The 20595-nt window shown below is 42.3% G+C and overlaps 1 protein-coding gene across 3 annotated transcripts in view; it reads left to right on the top strand.

Annotated features, from left to right (window-relative positions):
* Window positions 1–20595, top strand: part of AP1S3 (adaptor related protein complex 1 subunit sigma 3) — a 58716-nt gene that overhangs the window by 21404 nt on the left and 16717 nt on the right. The window lies entirely within an intron of this gene.

Genomic DNA, 20595 nt, shown 5'->3' with positions numbered 1-20595 from the left:
TTGTCCTAGGCTTATCCAAGAAGATTGGCACCAAATATACTTGTAGGCTGATTAGTAGATCAACATCCCCTAGAAGAAATTAATTTATCTTCTCTCCCACAGGCACAATTCTGCCATTAAAATGTGAAGCAATGATTGATTTAGACATAATTATATAATAATAACCCATCAATATTATACTAAACATTAATCTTCTAAATCCTCACAGCTCTATTGTGAGTTAACCAAATAATTACATTTTACACGCTACCTTTTCTCTTTTGTATTACGGAACTACTATTGAGTGAATTACTGCTTCATCACCTACCTACAAGAGCAGATCTGCCATAATCATTCATTCATTCAAAAAGTATTATTTGAGGGCCTACTATGTGCCAGCCACTGTTCTGGAAGCTTGGGATACATCGATAAACAAAAGACAACATGACTACCTCATTGGGCATATATTGTATGATGTGTATTGAGTATAATAAAATAATAAAGTAAAATATTAAGTCGCAAGTACTTTGAAAAATAATGGAGTAAGACTGGAAGATGAGGAGTATTGGGCCAGGCCAGTGATGGGGTAGTACGTTTCACGTAGAGTGGTCAGGGTGGCTTTACTGAGAAGTAGATTTTTGTACGGATTTGATGGAAGTGAGGGAGTGACCCATGAAGATATGTGGGGGCAGAGTGTGCTGGGCGGGGGGTACAGCTAGTGCCCTGAGGTAGGGTGTGCCAGCGTGGCTAAGGATAGGGCGAGTTAGGGGACAAGTGGCTGGTGACGTCAGAGGTAGAGAGGGCCTCATTGAGTAGGGCCATGTAGGTCACAGTGAAAACTTGGCTGTTTCTCGGAGAGAACATGTTGAGCAAGGGAGTGGCCTGTCCTACGATTGTAGTCTGGGTGCTTTATTAAGAACAGATGGTAAGGGAGCAGTGGATGAAGTCATTGTTACGACCTGGCTAATGAAGTCTCTTAAAACTTCACCAGCCTGTTAACATTTATTGAAAAGAAAATGTTGAGTATTCTAAGGAAATGCAGCTGTATGGTGTTCCAGTGCTAATATTAGCCTGGTGCATTCTGGTTGATTGACCATCAGAGTACGAAAATTGAGGGCTCGTTTTTGGTCTGCCTTTTAATGAAAAGCTGAGCTGTTTAAAAGTGGAAATTATACATCATGCAACTTTGTAATGTAAATGTGATTGAAAAGCGTCCTTCCTTCTGCAGTGTTTCGCGGGGCCTATGGAATAACCAGAAGAAAAAATACGCCCCTCACTTCCATGTAGTATTAGATTAAATTCTCCGTAATAGCCTAGATTTTCAAATGTATCCAAAGGGAGGGGGTTGCACAGCAGGGGGGAGCAGAGACTTCATCCCATCCTGGGTATCCGGGCCTTTGGGATGGTGTTGGCTCGAAGCTGCCAGTGAAGTCATCGCAGCAAGATAGGGGTCTCCGAATCCTTGGAGCTCAGTTCTAACTATGTCACCTCCCTGTGTTCTGGGGTCTTACTTGCCCTCCGAGAAGAATTTATATTAACGATTTTTTCACTTCTTTTTTTTTTTTTTTTTAATTTTTTTTTTCAACGTTTATTTATTTTTGGGACAGAGAGAGACAGAGCATGAACGGGGGAGGGGCAGAGAGAGAGGGAGACACAGAATCGGAAACAGGCTCCAGGCTCTGAGCCATCAGCCCAGAGCCCGACGCGGGGCTCGAACTCACGGACCGCGAGATCGTGACCTGGCTGAAGCCGGACGCTCAACCGACTGCGCCACCCAGGCGCCCCTTTTTTCACTTCTTAATGAGGGGAATACTTACAAATACTGGGTGGGCTATTTCTTGACCTAAAGCCCGCGTCAGCAAAGCCGTATTTTCTTGGGCAGGTGTTTTGGGCAGGGGTGGGGGTGTGTGTGGCAGAGTCCTTGCTCTGATGTCCCTGAATAACAGCTCTGCCTCCAGCTGCCCAGCACCCCAGGAAGCCCCTTCCCTTGTTAGAGTCGCTCCTGCATTCTGTGTTTCCCTAGCAATCTTCACTTCAATTTTTAAAACTTAAAAATTTGGAAAAAGCAGAAATACAAAGGGGGAAATGCGAGCGAAGCTTGCAATGTTGTTTATACAATTACTTTTTCATTCAAATATAAAAAAATAAAGATGAATAATATCTGATATTATTGGCTCCCCCCCCAAAAGCACAGTTAGTCTCAATCACGTGTATATAAATGAATACACATATGTTCTAAATACTGAAAGTGTAAAGTCAACTTCCTTTTTTTTTATTAAAAATTTTTTTAATGCTTTATTTATTTTTGAGAGAGACAGCGAGAGAGAGAGCAGAGTGCAAGCTGGGGAGGGGCAGAGAGAGAGGGAGACACTGAGTCTGAAGCAGGCTCCTGGCTCTGAACTGTGAGCACAGAGCCTGACATGGGGCTTGAACTCGCGAACCGTGAGATCATGACCTGAGCCGAAGTCCGATGCTGAACCGACTAAAAGTCAACTTTCAAAAGTAAGATACGTAAAAGGGAGAATCTAAAATGATGTAAAACGATATGCAGCAAAAAGATATAAAACACAGGTAAATGATGTGATATAAAAATCATCAGCCAAGTGATATAAAATATCTAGGTAAAATGATATAAAATAATGCTTTGTTTATATCAGAAACTGAAATGTGACCGTGAATTTTACAAAGCGTGCATTTCACTTTACTGGGGTGATTACCAGGAGGGGTTATTTGGGTTTGGCACATTTAGTAATGAAAGCATGTGGTCATTTGGAACCTGTCTGGTTTCTTTTTAACTTGGCAAGCATGCCTGCTGGAGAGCCATGAAGTTTTTTCTAGTGTTTGTAACCAAGTCTGTCTGTGTTTTTGTTTTTCTAGAAGTTAGTTTGACATTCTTTCTCTCTCTCCAACCTTTACTTGGAACAGTACCAATTCTCCTGTAACATTTGTGATTCGGTCCTTGATCAATCATTGTTAGAAATGGAGGTTTCTGGTGTACTCAGACTAGGGAAGGCACAGAAGGTGCCTTCAGGTTTAATCTCAGAATCATCATCACTTGCAAAAGTTCTGAAAAACATTATAACTAAATTATGTATGCTGCTTGGGCAAAAAGCATAAGGCAAAAGGGAAGGAAAAAAAACAACCTCAACTCATCCAAACTTGCAAGCAGCCTAGGTTAAGGATCAGCTGGCAAGATCAGACTACATTTTTTTAATGTTTTAATTTTTATTTTTTTATTGTTAAAGTTTTTATTTAAATTCTAGTTAACATAATATTAGTTTATATATTATTATTATATATTTATTATATTTATATATTATTTTATATTTGTAAAAAATATATATTATATATAAATATATATTTATAAAATATATATTATATATAAATATATATTATAAATATATATATATTTATAGTTTATATATTATATGTTTATTATATTTATATAATATTATTAACATAATATTAGTGTAATATTAGTTTCGGGAGTAGAATTTAGTGATTCATCACTTACATATAACACCCAGTGCTCATCATAGCAAGTACCCTCCTTAGTGCCGTCACCCATCTAGCCCGTGCCCCCCCCACCTCCCTCCAGCACTTCTCGGTTTGTTCTGTATCGTTCAGAGTCTCTCTTAGGGTTTGCCCCTCTCTCTCTTTTTTTCTTTTCCCTGTGTTCATCTGTTTTGTTTCTTAAATTCCACGAGTGAAATCGTATGGTGTTTGTCTTTCTCTGACTTATTTTGCTTAGCATAATACACTCCAGCTCCATCCACATTATGGCAAAAGGCAAGACTTCATTCTTTTTGATGGCTGGGTAATATTCCCAAGTAGAAGAAGGGAGCTGTAATTCTGACCTACAACAAGGTATTAGCATATGCTTGTTAAAGTAACTTACAACGGTGCCGGATACACACCTGAAGCTTCTGGTAGATCACTTAACTTGGCAGAATAAACTTTGAGACTAAATGCTTTTGTCTTGACTTTAGCAATGTATGTTGGAAACGTAATGGTAGAGAACAAAACCGTCCGGAAGCATTTCCGGAAATTGCACGTAAACACGTGTTCAAGCTGTAGTAGTCACAATTGCCTTCTTCCTAAGCCCGCTGACAGGTGTCCAAGGCTTCTGTTCAATGCTGGCCTTTTCTTTGCTGGGCCATTCAGAGGCAAGTCCTTTCAGTGGTGGTTTCTCCTTGACTGTTTACTCCTGGGTTCTTTTTACATGACTTGCATTTGACACGTGTTTCAAGCCTATATAATTTCAGGAGTTAGCGATTTCCAACTAACCAGCACCAGAGTGCCCATTCCTGCAGTGCTCCTGCAAAATTAAGTCTTCTAAGATGCAGTATTGAAGATGGACGTACAAACACAAGTTGCAGATTTTACCATTAATATCCTTACTTTAAAAAACTTCCGTTTGTTTCATTTGACCCAGAAGATCCTGGTCTTTTCTGTCATCCCATAGTTTGGAATCAGTGGGTGGGGAACTGGAAGAAAGGGAATTATGGCATTGGCAAAGCGGGCGTGTTCACTTGAGCGTGCATTGTGACGTTAATTAGTGCTTACACCTCCCAGCGGGCAGCTCAGATCCACAGCCGCTAATTTGGAGCACTTGGGACGGGTGCTCAGCCCCCACCTGACGGCTGTTCTGTCATGCTTGAGCCACGGATGGGACCTAAATTTAAGTGTGTGAACGTAGACATCGATTGGGAGGCTCTAACTTTACCTGGCTCTCATTGCAATAGTTTTTAGTTGGTTTGTTTGTTGTTTTTATTTTCTTTAAATGTTTATTTATTTTGAGGGAGAGTGCACCTGCACATGCATGAGCGGGGGAGGGGCAGAGAGAGGGAGAGAATCCCAAGCAGCACGGAGCCCCACTGGGGGCTTGCTCTCCTGAACCCACAGATCATGGCCTGAGCCGAAATCAAGAGCCCAGATGCTGAACGACTGAGCCACCCAGGCGCCCCTGTTTTGTTCTTAAAGGCTGTTGTTCAGCCTATAGGAAAGGGAGATGCAGAATAAGGTGGGTCACAATTCAGCATTCTATTTGAACTTGAATAATGACAGCCTTGCATCCCACGTTGCTTCTGTCCAGTCCTCCTTTCAAAGGCCGATAAAATTATATCCATTATTAAATACCTTTTGGAGCTTTCTATCATCATGGCTCTTCTCTCTTGTTTTAGTTACGTCAACTTTCCCACATGTTTTCTGAATTCAGGCACACAGTTTTCACCCCAGTGGTAATAAGTGACCTGCCACCCTGGGGCTTGCAAGAGTACTTTTCTTTAAGTACACAACATGGCTGGACCCATCACCTTTACCCTCACGCTAGGTGCCATGCTGTTAGGATAAAACCAAGTAATTGTTGCACGAAGCGAAAAGCACTGACGTACGGAATTCTGAGAGGTGATATTTACTAACACTAAAACGCATCATGAAATTGGCGCATTATAAACCTGATGGCATCTAATTTTTGTATGCCATTTTGGCTCCTCTCGACTCATCTTGGAGATAAATGAAAAAACCTACTGGCTGCATTTGACTTCGAATAAAGCTTTGGCTTTCTGAAAGAGGAAGATCTCTACCTGAGTTTGTGATCTCTCTGAGGCTAGATCTTAGAGTTGGGGTGAATTGTCCACACCGAGCACGAGTGATTTACAAGAAGAAAGAAGAAACTTGACAGCTGGTAGATGTATTGGTTCACAGTTGATATCATTGCAGTTTCAAGTTGCTTTAAGCAGGGTTCAGGCAGTCATAGAAGAACATTGCCTTCTAGGGACAAATGTGCTTTAGTATCATATTGACTTTAAAAGTGGTGAAGTCCAGCCCAGTTGGTGCCCACGGATGTGTACTTGCTGTCTTCAGGGAGGCGATGTTGTAGAACCATTTAAGGGGTGAACTCTAGAATCAAGCCCAGCTCTGGAGTCTTCTAGCTGATTGACCTGGAGCTAGGCACTTCACTTTTTGGGGGGCCCCAGTTCCCTTATCAGTAAATGGGGGTAATAACAACATGCTGACGAGGATTAAATGAGGTGCTGCATGGAAAGTGCTTGGTGTGGTTACAACCACATGTTCCCACGTGTCAACCATCGTAAATAGGTTTCTGGTGTTAGCATGAGACTTGCTTGCTTGTCATTATTTGCACAAATAGAAAAAAATGAAGAAGAGTAATAATTTTAGCTTTGCTGGAAACCAAAAGGGGTTGAATGCATCGAGTGCAAACAGCCTTGGGAGGGGAGACAGGAGATCATTTTAACTCTGCTGCTCAGTAGCTACCCAACTGAAAGGTCCAGCCCCCTAGCTCTCTGGGTCTGCGTTTCCTCATCTTCAGAGGAGAAGGTTTGCCCCAGCCCAGCTCTGTTGTCTTTGCTAACGTCAGCATTTCGTGCGTCCAGGAATGAGTGATTATTTCATTTAAAATACCTCACTGTGGTAGACACTGAATAAATATTTGCAAAGTTGAGTGGAATCTGCCAACTTTATCTCTGGAATGTAGATGATGTGGTTTTAGGATAGGCATTATAATGGCGTAGAAAATAGCAGTCATGCTTTTTGAGATTAAAAAAGAAGATATAAAATTCAAAGCCACAGAGAAGCTGCTGTAATCAAGTACCACAGACAGAGGGGCCTACACAAGAGACATTTATCACCTCAAAGTTCTGGATGCTAGAAGTCCAAAGATCAAGGTTTCCACAGGGCTGGTTCCTTCTGGGGACCCAGAGAGAATCTGTCCCACACTTCTCTCCTAGCTTCTGGGGGGTTGCTGGCCATCCTTGGCACTCTTGGTCTCTGCTGTATCACTCCCACCTCTGCCTCCATCCCCCTCTGGCATGCTCTTTGTGTGCGTGCCTGTGTCCAAACCGCCCCCCCCCCCCGCCTTTTTTAGAATGGTGCCTATCATATTGGAGAAGAGGCTCACCCTCTTCAATATGACCTCATCTTAACTCGTTACATCTGCAGTGACCAAGATCACATTCTGAGCTACTGGGGGTCAGGACCTCAACATATGAATTTTGGGGTGATGCAGTCTACCCCCAATAGGTTACTTGTTCCGTCTTCTAATGCTGCTCCCCAGCCAGCCATCCTTCCATCCTTCCCCCCAGTAAACACTACTGCTCAGTACAGGTGGGTGGATACCAGACAGTCTTATGAGGAATTTTCTTCACAGAAGGATCTTTAAAGTCCTACATAAATGGTCCCCAGCTAGTTCTCAGCAGTGAATCCTTTAATTCGTGGCTGACTGGTGACTTTTGTTTCTATCTCATTCCTTTTGCCTTTTCTCTGGCTGTCCCTCTAATTCTGCTCTTCCTCTTTCCTCCTCATCCCGTTCGCCTTCTTCACCGAGCATGTCACTTGTCATAAGCAGACCATTCTGCCACCAGATGGTGTGCAAGGATTGGGAAAAGAATCGAAAGATGTTGGCCAACGTGGCCGCTTTTCAATATTTTGTTTCCAGGAAAAGGCTAGCACTGCCAGCCCCAAATGAGATTCTCAGATTGTGTAGATTTGACTTTCCATATAAATTTCATCTTCTTTTATTGTGGAGACAGAAACCAGAACTGGAAATCTTGCAGAAAAGAAGCCTGTATAATTTGATGAATTAAGTTCATAGGAGATTCTGATTCAGAATGGATTTGACAGTATTATTAGGCTGAGATGTGGGAGCAAGACTGTCGGGTCGGAGGGCCACCTCCTCAAACAGATAGATTCAGAAATCGCAAGAAAAGGGAAATCAGTTGAGGGCACACATGCTATGGAACGACATTCGTGACTTGAGCTGTCCCCTCATTCAACAGTGTCACATGAGGCCTGCAGCCTGAATGCCATTCGAGACCGCAGCCACTCACAGTCTGCTTTGCTCAGCTTATATAGTATTTTCTTAGAATTATTATTATTAATTGCCAATGTTAAAATAATCACGGTATTTTCCATAATCACCCAGATTTCGGGCTTCTTTTGGAAAAGAGAAAATCTGAAGACCCAGTGAGACTGGCTTATAGTTTTTCTTGGCAATACTTTCGTATGGCTGAGTTATGCCTGTCCCTTTCGTCGGAATGTGTGATTTCCAGTTTCACTCTGTTTCCTCCACCCCCTCTTATATTACCCTGAACCTTTACCTTTGTTTAAAATGTTACCTGCCTCTGCCCAGCCCTTGAAAGGTATTTGAATAGGTGACCCTGCTCTCCTGTTCCCTAGGTGAAGACACGGGGCCTGGAGAGGGGAACTGATGGCTGACTCAGTGCCACACGGTTCTTGCTAACTCAGGCTGCCCCTGTGACTACCCGGCACAGAGGAGCCCTGCCTTGCAAACAAAGAGCTAGGAGAGAAGGCAAACACTAATAATTAAAACATGAATCGCCAGGGGCCCCTGGGTGGCTCGGTCAGTTGAGCATCTGACTTTGGCTCAGGTCACGATCTCACAGTTCATGGGTTCGAGCCCCGCGTCGGGCTCTGTGCTGACAGCTGGGACCCCGGATCCTGCTTCAGATTCTGTGTCTCCCTCTCTCTCTGTCCCTCCCCTGCTCACGCTCTGTCTCTCAAAAAATAAAATAAAAAATGTTAAAAAAGGTTTTTTTTTTTACAACATGGGCTGCCATTACTCGGGTGTAGAAAAGGAAACTGGAGACACACACACACACACACACACACACACACGAAGAAATGGGGAACCCTAAAGTAAACACCTTACAAAGAACTTGGAGAGAATGGGTAGATACACGATCAGAAGACCATCGGTCTCCAGAAACAAAGGAGCTCTGAAGGATTTACATGCAAGTTTGGGCTGTCTTTGGGGCAAACTCATGATTAAGCATTAGGCAGGTTAATTAAGGAGACTAGGTAGCAAGTCAGCTAGAAACTGGATGGTTTATCATGACGCCAGGAATCAGCAGAATGCCTTTGTGGGTGCCTGGCAGAGACTCTCCATATCAACGCGGGGACCGAGGAGGGAAAATAGATGGGGTAGCAGTGATTCTAAAGGAGGGAGCAGAGAATTTTTGGCCCCAGTGAAAACCAATGGCAATATCAGCGGGTAGAGCTGACTCCTGGGTGATTTATGGCAATAGCAAGACTTATTGAGAGTTTACTCTGTGCTAGACTCTGCACTGGGGTTGATACGTGTGTTATCGTTGCAGCCCCCGGAGGCTCGGCCTGGTGATAAATGCCCTTAATCAAATTTGGGCTGGCCGAGCGGTAAATGCACAGCATACGTAGGATGTGATCCCCAACAGTGGCTGAGACACGTGGTTTTGGTTGGATGACAGGTCACAAGTTTTATTTATTTGTTTTTTAGATGTTTACTTATTTTTGAGAGAGGGAGAGGGAGAAGGGGAGGGGATGAGTGAGGGAGGGGCAGAGAGAGAGGGGGAGAGAGGATCTGAAGTGGGCTCTGTGCTGACAGCCGAGAGCCCCGTGCGGGGCTCGAACCCACAACCACGAGATCATGACTTGAGCCAAAGTCAGACGCTCAACGACCAAGCCACCCAGGCGCCCCAACAAGTTTTAAAGAAGTAAAATTTTGGGGTGCCCAGGTAGCTCAGTCGGTTAAGTGTCTGATGCTTGATTTCGACTCAGGTCAAGATCTCGTGGTTTGTGAGATCGAACCCCTGCCTGGGATTCTCTCTCTCCCTCTCTCTCTGCTACTCCCCCACTTGCATGCATGCGGTCTCTCTTTCTCTCTCTCTCTCTAAATAAATAAATATACTTAAAAAAAAAGTACAGTTTTAATTTCTGGCATGTAACAAATTGCCAAAGGGTCACTAAGCTGGAGGACTGACAGATTGTCAGTGAACCTTTATCCTGAAAGCACGATGTAGCTTTTGGGAAAGCGTAGTCTAGCAAATCTTATTGCCACTCAGGGTGTGCTGGTAAAATCTGTAAAAAGGGCACCTCACTAAAGAGCTAAGCAAATGACCTTTGTGGAGAGAGAGAGAAGATTGCTGGGCTTCTAGAAGAGGGAGCTGTGTGTGGCTGGAGCCCTTTTGAGGAGGGGAACGCATGGGGCTGGTAAAGAAACCGTGGATGCCCCGTCCCACCTTCCAGAAGCCCCTCTGATGCTTCAGAGGCGGCAGCTCTGAAGGAATGAGTGCCCAGACCCGTTGTGTGTAACGTGGTTGTAATTGATCTAGAACAGTAGCTGGATCTCTCTGTTTGTGGATGCTGTTAAGCTCTTTGGACCAGAGGACTACTAAACCAGTCGGGAAGAGCTGCCAGAATTCCTGGAAGATACAAATCCTAGACGCATGTATTGCATCCGGAGAAGAGTGATTCCAGTTGTAAACTTACGATGCCCCATGAAACCCCAGGCTTTTAAAAGGTCCGCTCAAGAAAACCATAATGTTCTCTAAGCCTTAAGAAAACTCAGTTCTCAGAATATTACTACAGGACTAGTTGCCATATCTCAAAATCCAACAGTCCCACTGATAGGTATTGAGTCCCTGTTATGGGCACAGAATGGAACTGGACATAATTCGGGAAGAAACCTGCCAACTGATCTTTTCTCCTTGCTTTCTTACTATGTCCACTGGTTTACTTTCTTTTTCTATTTGTTCTAAGGGCAGAGTCACACCCACGGCTGAGTGAGGCATTTCCCTCCATTTTACTTGCTGTTTTAGTTTGTCTGCATTAAGAAAAAAGAAGTTTGAGTTCACTCCTACTCCAAAGAGGGCATCTTCCTGTTGTCACAAGCGGACTTAGTTATTTGACCTTATGCTGCTCTTATCAAAAGTCAGCTTTCTCACTGTTTGTGATATCATGGTTGCTACACCCAGAGATCCACTCCAAACGGCTGCTTCTCATATTTGGGGAAAGAAAAAATTTTTTTTTAATTTTAATTTTTTTAAATAATTTTATTTTTTAAAATGTATATGCAAATTAGTTAGCATATAGTGCAACAATGATTCCAGGCGTAGATTCCTTAGTGCCCCTTCCCCATTTAGCCCATTCCCCCTCCCACGACCCGTCCAGTAACCTTCAGTTTGTTCTCCATATGTATGAGTCTCTTCTGTTTTGTCCCCCTCCCTGTTTTTATATTATTTTTATTTGCCTTCCCTTCTGTTCATCTGTTTTGTCTCTTAAAGTCCTCATAGGAGTGAAGTCATGTGGTTTTTGTCTTTCTCTGACTGACTGATTTCACTTAGCATAATAGCCTCCAGTTTCACCCGCATAGTTGCAAATGGCAAGGTTTCATTCTTTTTGATTGCCGAGTAACACTCCATTGTATGTATATCCCACATCTTGATCCATTCATCCATCGATGGACATTTGGGCTCTTTCCATACTTTGGCTATTGTTGAGAGTGCTGCTATAAACATGGGGGTGCATGTGTCCCTTCGAAACAGCACACCTGTCTCCCATGGATAAATGCCTAGTAGTGCAATTGCTGGGGTGTAGGGTAGTTCTATTTTTAGTTTTTTGAGGAACCTCCATACTGTTTTCCAGAGTGGCTGCACCAGCTTGCATTCCCATGGGGAAAAAATATTTGTATGTGAGTATTCTTTCTGGTACCCCGCATTCTCTAAGAGCTTAAAATATTAATGCTGAATAAAGGGCTATTTTTATGTTAACATTCCCTTACTGACTAGCCTCGCATAAAAATATTTTTTCCTTATGTTTTTACCTTCAGTGGACAACTTTTCACTAGGCTCAGTGTCTTTGTATTTGTCTCCTCCTCCATTTCCTCCTCCTCCTCCTCCTTCTCCTCCTGTCCCTCTTTTAGTCACAACCAATAGCAAGAAATGTACTTTACACGACTACTCAGTATAAGTATACACAATAGGAACAAGTTTCTTGAACCACATACCTTTAAGATATGTGGTTGCTCTGCTATGTTCTGTTCTGTCCTTTTTCATTAAAAATATGCTGATTGGGAACAAACAATCCTAAAGACCCCACAAGCAACCACAAAAGACCCCAAATAGCCAAAGTGATGTCGAAAAGGAAACCAAAACTGGAATTATCACGGTCCTGGACCTTAACCAGTACTACAAAGCTGTAATCATCAAGACAGGATGGTATTGGCACAAAAACAGACACATAGGCCAGTGGAATAGAATAGAGAACCTGGAATTGGACCCACAAATGTATGGCCAACTAATCTTTGACAAAGCAGAACAGAGTATCCAGTGGAAAAAAAAGACAGTCTCTTTAGCAAATGGTGCTGGGAGAACTGGACAGCGACATGCAGAAGAATGAAACTGGACCACTTTCTTACACCAGACACAAAAATAAACTCAAAATTGATGAAAGACCTAAGTGTGAGACAGGAAACCATCAAAACCCAGAGGAGAAAACAGGCAACAAACAACCTCTTTGACCTCAGCTGCAGCAATTTCTTGCCTGACATGTCTCCTAAGGCAAGGAAAACAAAAGCAAAAATGAACTATTGGGACCTCATCAAGATCAAAAGCTTCTGTACAGCAAAGGAAACAAGCAACAAAAGTCAAAGGCAACCGATGGAATGGGAGAAGTTATTTGCAAATGACATCGTATAAAGGGTTAGTATCCAAAATCTATAAAGAACTTACCAAACTCAACACCTGAAAAACAAATAATCCAGTGAAGAAATGGGCAGAAGACATGAATAGACACTTCTCCAAAGCAGACATCCAGATGGTGAACAGACACATGAAAAGATGCTCAACATCACGCATCATCAGGGGAAATACAAATCAAAACCACAATGAGATGCCACCTCACACTGGTCAGAGTGGCTAAAATGAACAACTTAGGAAACAACAGATGCTGGCAAGGATGTGGAGAAATGGGAACCCTCTTGCACTGTTGGTGGGAATGCAAACTGATGCAATCGCTCTGGAAAACAGTCTGGAGGTTCCTAAAAAAATTAAAAATAGATCTACCGTATGACCCAGCAATAGCACTACCAGGAATTTATCCAAAGGATACAGGAGTGCCGATTCATTGGGGCACATGTACCCCAATGTTTATAGCAGCACTTTCAACAATAGCCAAAGTTTGGAAAGAGTCCAAATGTCCATCAACTGATGAATGGATAAAGAAGATGTGGTTTATATATACAATGGAATATTACTCGGCAATGAGAAAGAATGAAATCTGGCCGTTTGCAACAGTGTGGATGGAACTGGAAGCTATTATGCTAAGTGAAATAAGTCAGTCAGAGAAAGATAGATATCATATGTTTTCACTCATATGTGGAATTTGAGAAACTTAACAGAAGACCATGGCGGAAGGGAAAGGGGGGGGAAAAGAGTTCAAACAAAGATGGAGGCAAACCTTTGTATTAAGAGACTCTTAAATACAGAGAACAAACTGAGGGTTGATGAGGGAGGCGGGGGGAATGGGAAAATGGGTGATGGGCCTTGAGGAGGACATTTGTCGGGGTGAGCACTGGGTGTTGTATGTGAGGAATCGTGGGAATATATTCCCAAAGCCAAGGGCACACTGTATACGCTGTATGTTAGCTAACTTGCCGATAATTATATTTAACATACATACATACATACATAAAACAAATGCTGATTGTGGTCCATTGAGTTTGTCAGCCTGTCGTAAAAGCAATACTCTCATTCGTGTGAGTAAAGCCTAACCTGTAGGTCCACTTTTGCTCCCTCTCCCTTTCTTCATTTCGTTGTCAGAGTTAAATAGCATTGTTTTGAAATTAGAGAAAAATAGCTATCAGGGCCCCCCATGTCAGTATGGCAACAATGATCATTTCGCATATTCCTTCCCTACCGTCCTTGTCCTTATGCTTGTATAGTTGTGTGGCCAGGACACCAGCTGTGAGCCCCACTTGTCTGATTGCATAGTACTGCAGGGTCTCTTGAGTAGAGTACGGTCTCCTTGAGGTATAGTTTTATTTGTTGCAAGCACCTTGACATTTACGTGGTGTTCGGCCGCCAGATAGGATGCTGACTGATTTTTATTGAATTTGCTAACATTCTTTTCATTATGCATTTTTTTTCTAATTATAAAATCACGCGTATGAATTTGGGAAATTTCAGGCGAGTACAAAGTAGAAAACAGCATTTAGAATTCCACTCTTCCAGGATAAACACTATGAACCATTTAGTGTCTTTATGTAATTTCTATGTGAGTATAGTTTGAGATTGTTGCTATAATACTTCATGTACTATCTTATATTCCTTTTTTAAGCTTGACATTGTACTATAGACAGTCTCACTTACTGAAATCATTTAACAAATACCACTTAAAAATTTCTCTATTATTGCTAATTTAGGTAGTTTATAGTTGTATTTGTTTTGTATGTATGTGTGTGTTTCTATAAAGAACTACAGTAAGCATTAGGGCCTAAATACTTATCTGCATTTTAAGGCACATCCTTAATATAGATTTAAACAGTAGGCTTATTGGGCCAGAAGGTATGAGCACTTTCTGGACTCTTGACACTGACTGCTGAGTCCAGGTTGGGATTCCAGAGTGGACCACTGTGTTTTTAATTTTTTTTGGTAATGTTTATTTATTTTTGAGAGAGAGAAAGGTGGTGGCGGGGGCGGGGGGAGCAGCACAGACAGGGAGACACAGAATCCAAAAGTAGGCTCCAGGCCCTGAGCTGTCAGCACAGAGCCCCACGCGGGGCTCGAACCCACGAACTGTGAGATCATGACCTGAGCTGAAGTTGGACAGTTAACCGACTGAGCTACCCAGGTGCCCTGAGGATCACTGTTTTTTTTTTAAACATGAGTGGGAACTTGGAATTACTCAATATCTACGTGTAACGTGTCTCAGAAGGGAGGGCCAGTGTCAGAATGACGGATCCACACTCCTGAAGACATCGGTGAGGGTTGAAAGCCAGGGCAGAAGATGATGTCGTGTCCTCTGACCCAGGGAGAAAATAAGTTGGCAGGGGTGGGGGGTGACCGAGTTTGTGCATGTGAGTATACAGGTGTGTTGGGGGCGGGAGAGCTAAGGAAACCCTGCAGACTGGTTTTTATCCTCTCGACTTTTATCTTCCCAGAGTCAGGGAGTAACGGTGGAAGTAGGGAATAGGAGGGGCATTACGGTGACTTGCAATAACCCCCTTGAGAAATGGAAGGGGGAGTTGCCTAGCAACCGTTTATATGAAGAGGTGGATGGAGAGTTCCCAAATAACACTGGGGAGTTCACTGAGCCGGACCTTCATACATCTAAAGTAGTACCAGTCTGCAAAGTGCTCTGATTTTTCTATGATCGGGAGTGCCTGATGCTTCAGCAGGGAAGCAGAGAGGAGAGTGGATGGGCTGATCTGGGCTAGGAGTTTGTAGAGTGGCTGCCGAAGTTGGGAATGAGGCTAAGGAGGCAAGGACTGTAGCAATAGTGTTGTTTAAGTGAGGCATCATGGGATACAGGGCACTAGAGGGCCTATCAGGTTGATGGAATTGGAGGAAAGGAGCGTATTCTGTGTATTTATATTTGCAGCTCAGATCCTGAAATACAGGCTAGCTTGGGGTAACGGTGTTGGAGGTAGGAAGAGGCTCCTGGAGACCTCTCTCCTTAGAAGCTAGTTTTGAGTCTACTCCATGGGTTCAGGTCAAGAGCAGGGAGATTTGAAGACATTAAGAACTAAAGCTGCTATCGGATGCTTTCGCCTTTTATCTTCGACTAGAAGGAAAATGCTAACAGTGGCTCAGAACAGCAGACTAAATAGTTCGGTGCTGGTCTGCTTGGCGCATCCTTCAAAGGCCAAATGGTGCCTCCCTGGACATACTTCAGAAATAAAATTAAGACAGTACCCAGAGCAGTTTGCATTCTGGGTCAAAGTGAGAAATTCGGGCTATCTTCCATCAGGTCAAGGATTATACTAGTGGACACTCTGAGGACCGGGCATTCTTGGATTAACCTGACATGTTTGGATTTAAAGGATTGTTCGGGACAGAACCAGACCCTTCAGAAGGGCTTCTGGGGTAGGGATGAGAGATCTTGGTGAAGCAAAACGGCCACCCGAGGCCAAACTATTTGGGCCAAATGTAGGAAGTCAACGTTGCTCAACACACTTCATTGGATTGTGTGGTTATTTCTGGAGTTGGCGTTTTCTGAAAGAGTATTATCAGTCTGCCTCTCCATTACTCTTTTTGTCTCAGCAATATTAATGTCTGGGTATTGTATTCTGAAGTCAGATGAAGTTTGTTTATGACGTTAACTTAAATGTAAGTTGGCTCTTTGTAAATATTGGAAAAAACCCTTCCAGCTGCTCTTTTTCCTGCTCTCAAGCTAATGATAATCAATGAAGGTATTTGATTAACCTCTTGAAGCCTATTATTCAAATAGGCCTTGAATGACTAGACTGATAAATTGGACAAAATTAATTGCGGGAGGTGACGAACTCTTGTGCGTCACCACAGTTCATACAGCTCATTCTGCCAGTTCTCTCAAGCGAGACCATTAACTCGGGGGTGTGATAGACACCAGACACCGCAACACAAGCCATGTTTCATTTCAGAGCAGAACTTGAGAGGACTAAATCTCTCAACACTGCCTTATGCAGTGCAATTATGGGATAAACTTGAATCAATTTGTTGCTTCTTTTGAATTTGGAACGCATTTCTGTATTTTATACCGGCTTTATAGATGTGTGTATCACGTTCCTAATCATCCTTCTCTTTGAACTCATGGTTAGAGTAAGGAATTGCTCTTTGTTCATTGTCCTACATCGGTGATCCATGTTTAAGAAGGCCGGCAGGGGCTCCTGGGTGGCACTCAACTCAAGTTATTTAATGTTTATTTATTTTTGAAGGAGAAAGAGACAGAGTGTGAGCGGGGGAGGGACAGAGAGAGAGGGAGACAGGGCATCCAGAATCCGAAGCAGGCTCCGGACTCTGAGCTGTCAGCACAGAGCCCATCACGGGGCTTGAACTCACAAACTGTGAGATTATGATCTGAGCCAAAGTTGGATGCTCAACCGACTGAGCTACCTCGGCGCCCCGCATCTGACTCTTGATTTCAGCTCAGGTCATGATCTCACAGTCATGAGATCGAGCCCTGAGTTGGGCTCTGCTGGGCATGGAGCCTGTTTGAGATTCTCTCTTTCTCTCTCTCCCTTTGCCCCTCCTCCGCTCATATTCTTTCTCTCTCTCTCTCTGTCCCTCTCTCTCTTCCTCTCTCAAAGATAAAACAAAGGCAGGCACCCAATCTTGAGAGAATGTTGCAACGTAGAAGAACTAGAAGGGAATCCACAATTAAACTCAGACCTAGTTCCAGCCTCTCACTGGAACTTTGGACATAGATCTGAGCGCCCCCAGTTAAAAGTAACATTTAGCCTCTGGAGAAATCTTGGAGGAATCACAAGAGTGATTCCGAGATCTGCAAATAGAACCAATATGAAGACAACATGAAACCAGACTTATTTCTTCTGGAAGGAAAAAGATTTATGGTAGACCAAAAGGCATCTTCAAATATGTGAAGGGTTAGCCATTACTCCTGGGATAGTGTGATATTGTGTTTTAATATACTCTCTGGATAAAAATCAGGGAAAATTGGTGTAAATGGTTACAGATGGGAGGAAAAGAATTTTCTGACGGGAAATGCAAAGTGAACACTAACAAAATGTGTGGATTTCATTTCTCTAGTGAAGGTCTGACCATTTTCTAGACATTGGATTGAATAGATTTTTCCATTGGTGGTGACCCACAGATGAGTCTTGTTCTCAAGATGCTGAGGTTTTATGATTCTGTCACCATTCAACTTTGCCCTTTTAGAATGTCACTTTTACTATGATCTCTTCTTGGAAGTAAAAATATCTTTCTCAGGTTAATTCTTAGAAAATGGTAACAGTGTTCCATTATGGAGTTATTTATACCTGTGTTGATAGAAAAGGCTGTGTTCATGGCGCCTGGGTGGCTCAGTCGGTTGAGCGTCCGACTTCAGCTCAGGTCATGATCTCGCAGTCCGTGAGTTAGAGCCCCGCGTCGGGCTCTGTGCTGACAGCTCAGAGCTTGGAGCCTGCTTCAGATTCTGTGTCTCCCTCTCTCTCTGACCCTCCCCCATTCACTCTCTGTCTCTCTCTGTCTCAAAAATAAATAAACATTAAAAAAAATAAAAAAAAAAAAAAAGAAAATGCTGTGTTCTCAACAGATATTTAAAACTCCAGACTGAGGGTGACTTTTTTTTTTTTTTTATTCAAATCCAAGTTAGTTAACATATAGTGTAATAATGATTTCAGGAATAGAATTTAGTGACACTTCACTTACGTATAACACTCAGTGCTCATCCCAACAAGTGCCCTTCTTAATGTCCATCGCCCATTTAGCTCATCCTCCCACCCAACATCCTGAGGATGATTTTTCCTAAAGTTGCTAGATGAGGAGGGCTTTTACATTTGCTTTCTCCTCACTTGTGATGTCGTGGCCCTCAAGTCCTTGTTTTCAGAGATGTTTTCTTTGTAAGACAGAATATAACCTTATTAAGAAGACCTCAAATTCTATAGGCTGGGGGCAGGAGGAGCTCTGGGGAAAGAGTCTGGTTTCTTTTGGTCCTCAGATATCACCACCTAGTGAGTTTTTATGACTTATGCCCTGACATTCAGAGCCAAACCCCTTCAATAAAAGAAGGTGAATATTTTATTTATAAAAATTCTTTAAAATTATAAGAATTTTGGTTTCTAGTATATATTGTTCTTCCCTCCCTGACACAATTAGCCTCCACAATGAATTTTATCAAAAAAAGATAAAGCAAAAAACATGATAAATTATTATTCTAAACTTCTTCTCATACAGTACATTGAGAAAACGTCATCTCCCATCAGATAAAGATTATATACCATGTGACAATTTCCAGGAAGCATAGTGACTATACCTCCAAGGTAGCAAAGTAAATTTCTACACGTTATGGTGTTTTCTAGTTATTTAAAACTTTTAAAATTCATTGAAATGTGGGCATTTATTTAAAATGCAGACTTTGAAACTTCACTGAAAATCAAGATTGGGTTGCTTCCTAACGTGGCCAACACACTAAACTGTTAACAGTCTATTGTGGTGACAATATTTGCATGAGATGGTTGATTCTAAAGCTCTCAGCCAAGTTACCCACAAAGTGGAGTAAAGAGCTTATATGTAAGACTTAGTTTGAGGGGCACTTGAGTGGCTCAGTTGGTTGAGCATCTGACTCTTGATTTTGGCTCAGGTCATGATCTCTTGGTTCATGGATTGAGCCCCCTGTTGGGTTCTGCACTGACAATGTGGAGCCTGCTTGGGATTCTCTCTCTCTCTCTCTCTCTCTCTCTCTCTCTCTCTGTCTACCCCTCTGCCACTCACACTCTCTATGTCTCTCAAAATAAATAAATAAGCTTAAAAAAACCAAGCAAACTTAGTTTGATCTTCAACAAAGGTGCCAAGAACACACAATGGGAAAAGGACAATCTCTCGATAAGTGATGCTGGGAAAACTGGTTACCCATGCGGAAAAGAATGAAATTGGACCTTATCTCACTCCATTTAAAAAAATCAACTCATGTTGTATGGAAAACAATTTGACAATAAATTATATTTAATATAAAAAAATCAACTCAAAATGGATGAAGACTTAAATGTTAAGATCTAAAACTGTAAAACTACTAGAAGAAAGCATAGAGAGAAAGCTTCATGACATTGGTCTGAGCAGTGATATTTTGGATATTGCCCCAAAAGCAAGGGCAACAAAAGCAAAAATAGACAAATGAGGTTACATTAAACTAAATAGCTTTTTCACCGCAAAGCAAACAATCAACAGAGTGAAGAGACAGCCGAGGACTGGAAGAAAATATTTGGAAACCATATATCTGTTAAGAGGTTAATATCCAAAAAATATAAGAAACTGAAGTCAATAGCAAGAAAATAAATATCCTGATTTAAAAATGGGCAAAGGACTTGAACAGATACTTCTTCAAAGAAGATACACGGATGGCTAACAGGTATATGAAAAGATGCTCAACATCATTAATCATCAGGGAAATACAAATCAAAACCACAAGAGGAGATCACCCCACACTGATTAGAATGACTGTTCTCAAGAAAACAAAAGATAACAGTGTTGGTGAAAATGTGGAGAAAAGGGAACCCTTGTACACTGTTGGTGGGAATGCAAACTGGTGTAGCCATTATGGAAAACAGTATGGAGGTTCCTCAAAGAATTAAAAATAGAACTACTATATGATCCAGCAATCTCACTTCTGGGTATATTTCCAAAGGAAATTAAGTCAGTATCTTAAAGGGATACCTGCAGTCCAAGTTCATTGCAACATTATTCACAACAACCAAGATATGGAAGCAACCTAAGCATCCATTGATAGATGAATGGATAAAGAAAATGTGGTATGTATGTGTGTGTTTATGTGTGTTTGTGTGGGAAGGTGGGTAATAATAGAATATTTTCAGTTATAAAAAAAGAAAGAAATCCTGTCATTTGTGATATCTTGGATGAACCTTGCTCAATGAAATAAGCCAGGCATAGAAATAGAAATACTGCATGATCTCACTTACATGTGGAATCTAAAAAGTTAAACTCATAGAGGCATATAGACTAGAACAGTGGTCACCAGGGGTGGGGAAATGGGGGAAACGAGGAGATGTTGGTTGAAGAGTACAAAGTTGCAGCTGTAAGGGGCGCCTGGGTGGCGCAGTCGGTTAAGCGTCCGACTTCAGCCAGGTCACGATCTCGCGGTCCGTGAGTT

This window comes from Leopardus geoffroyi, chromosome C1 (assembly GCF_018350155.1).
Source record: "Leopardus geoffroyi isolate Oge1 chromosome C1, O.geoffroyi_Oge1_pat1.0, whole genome shotgun sequence".
NCBI lineage: Eukaryota > Metazoa > Chordata > Mammalia > Carnivora > Felidae > Leopardus > Leopardus geoffroyi.
This window is presented reverse-complemented; position numbering and strand designations above follow the sequence as displayed.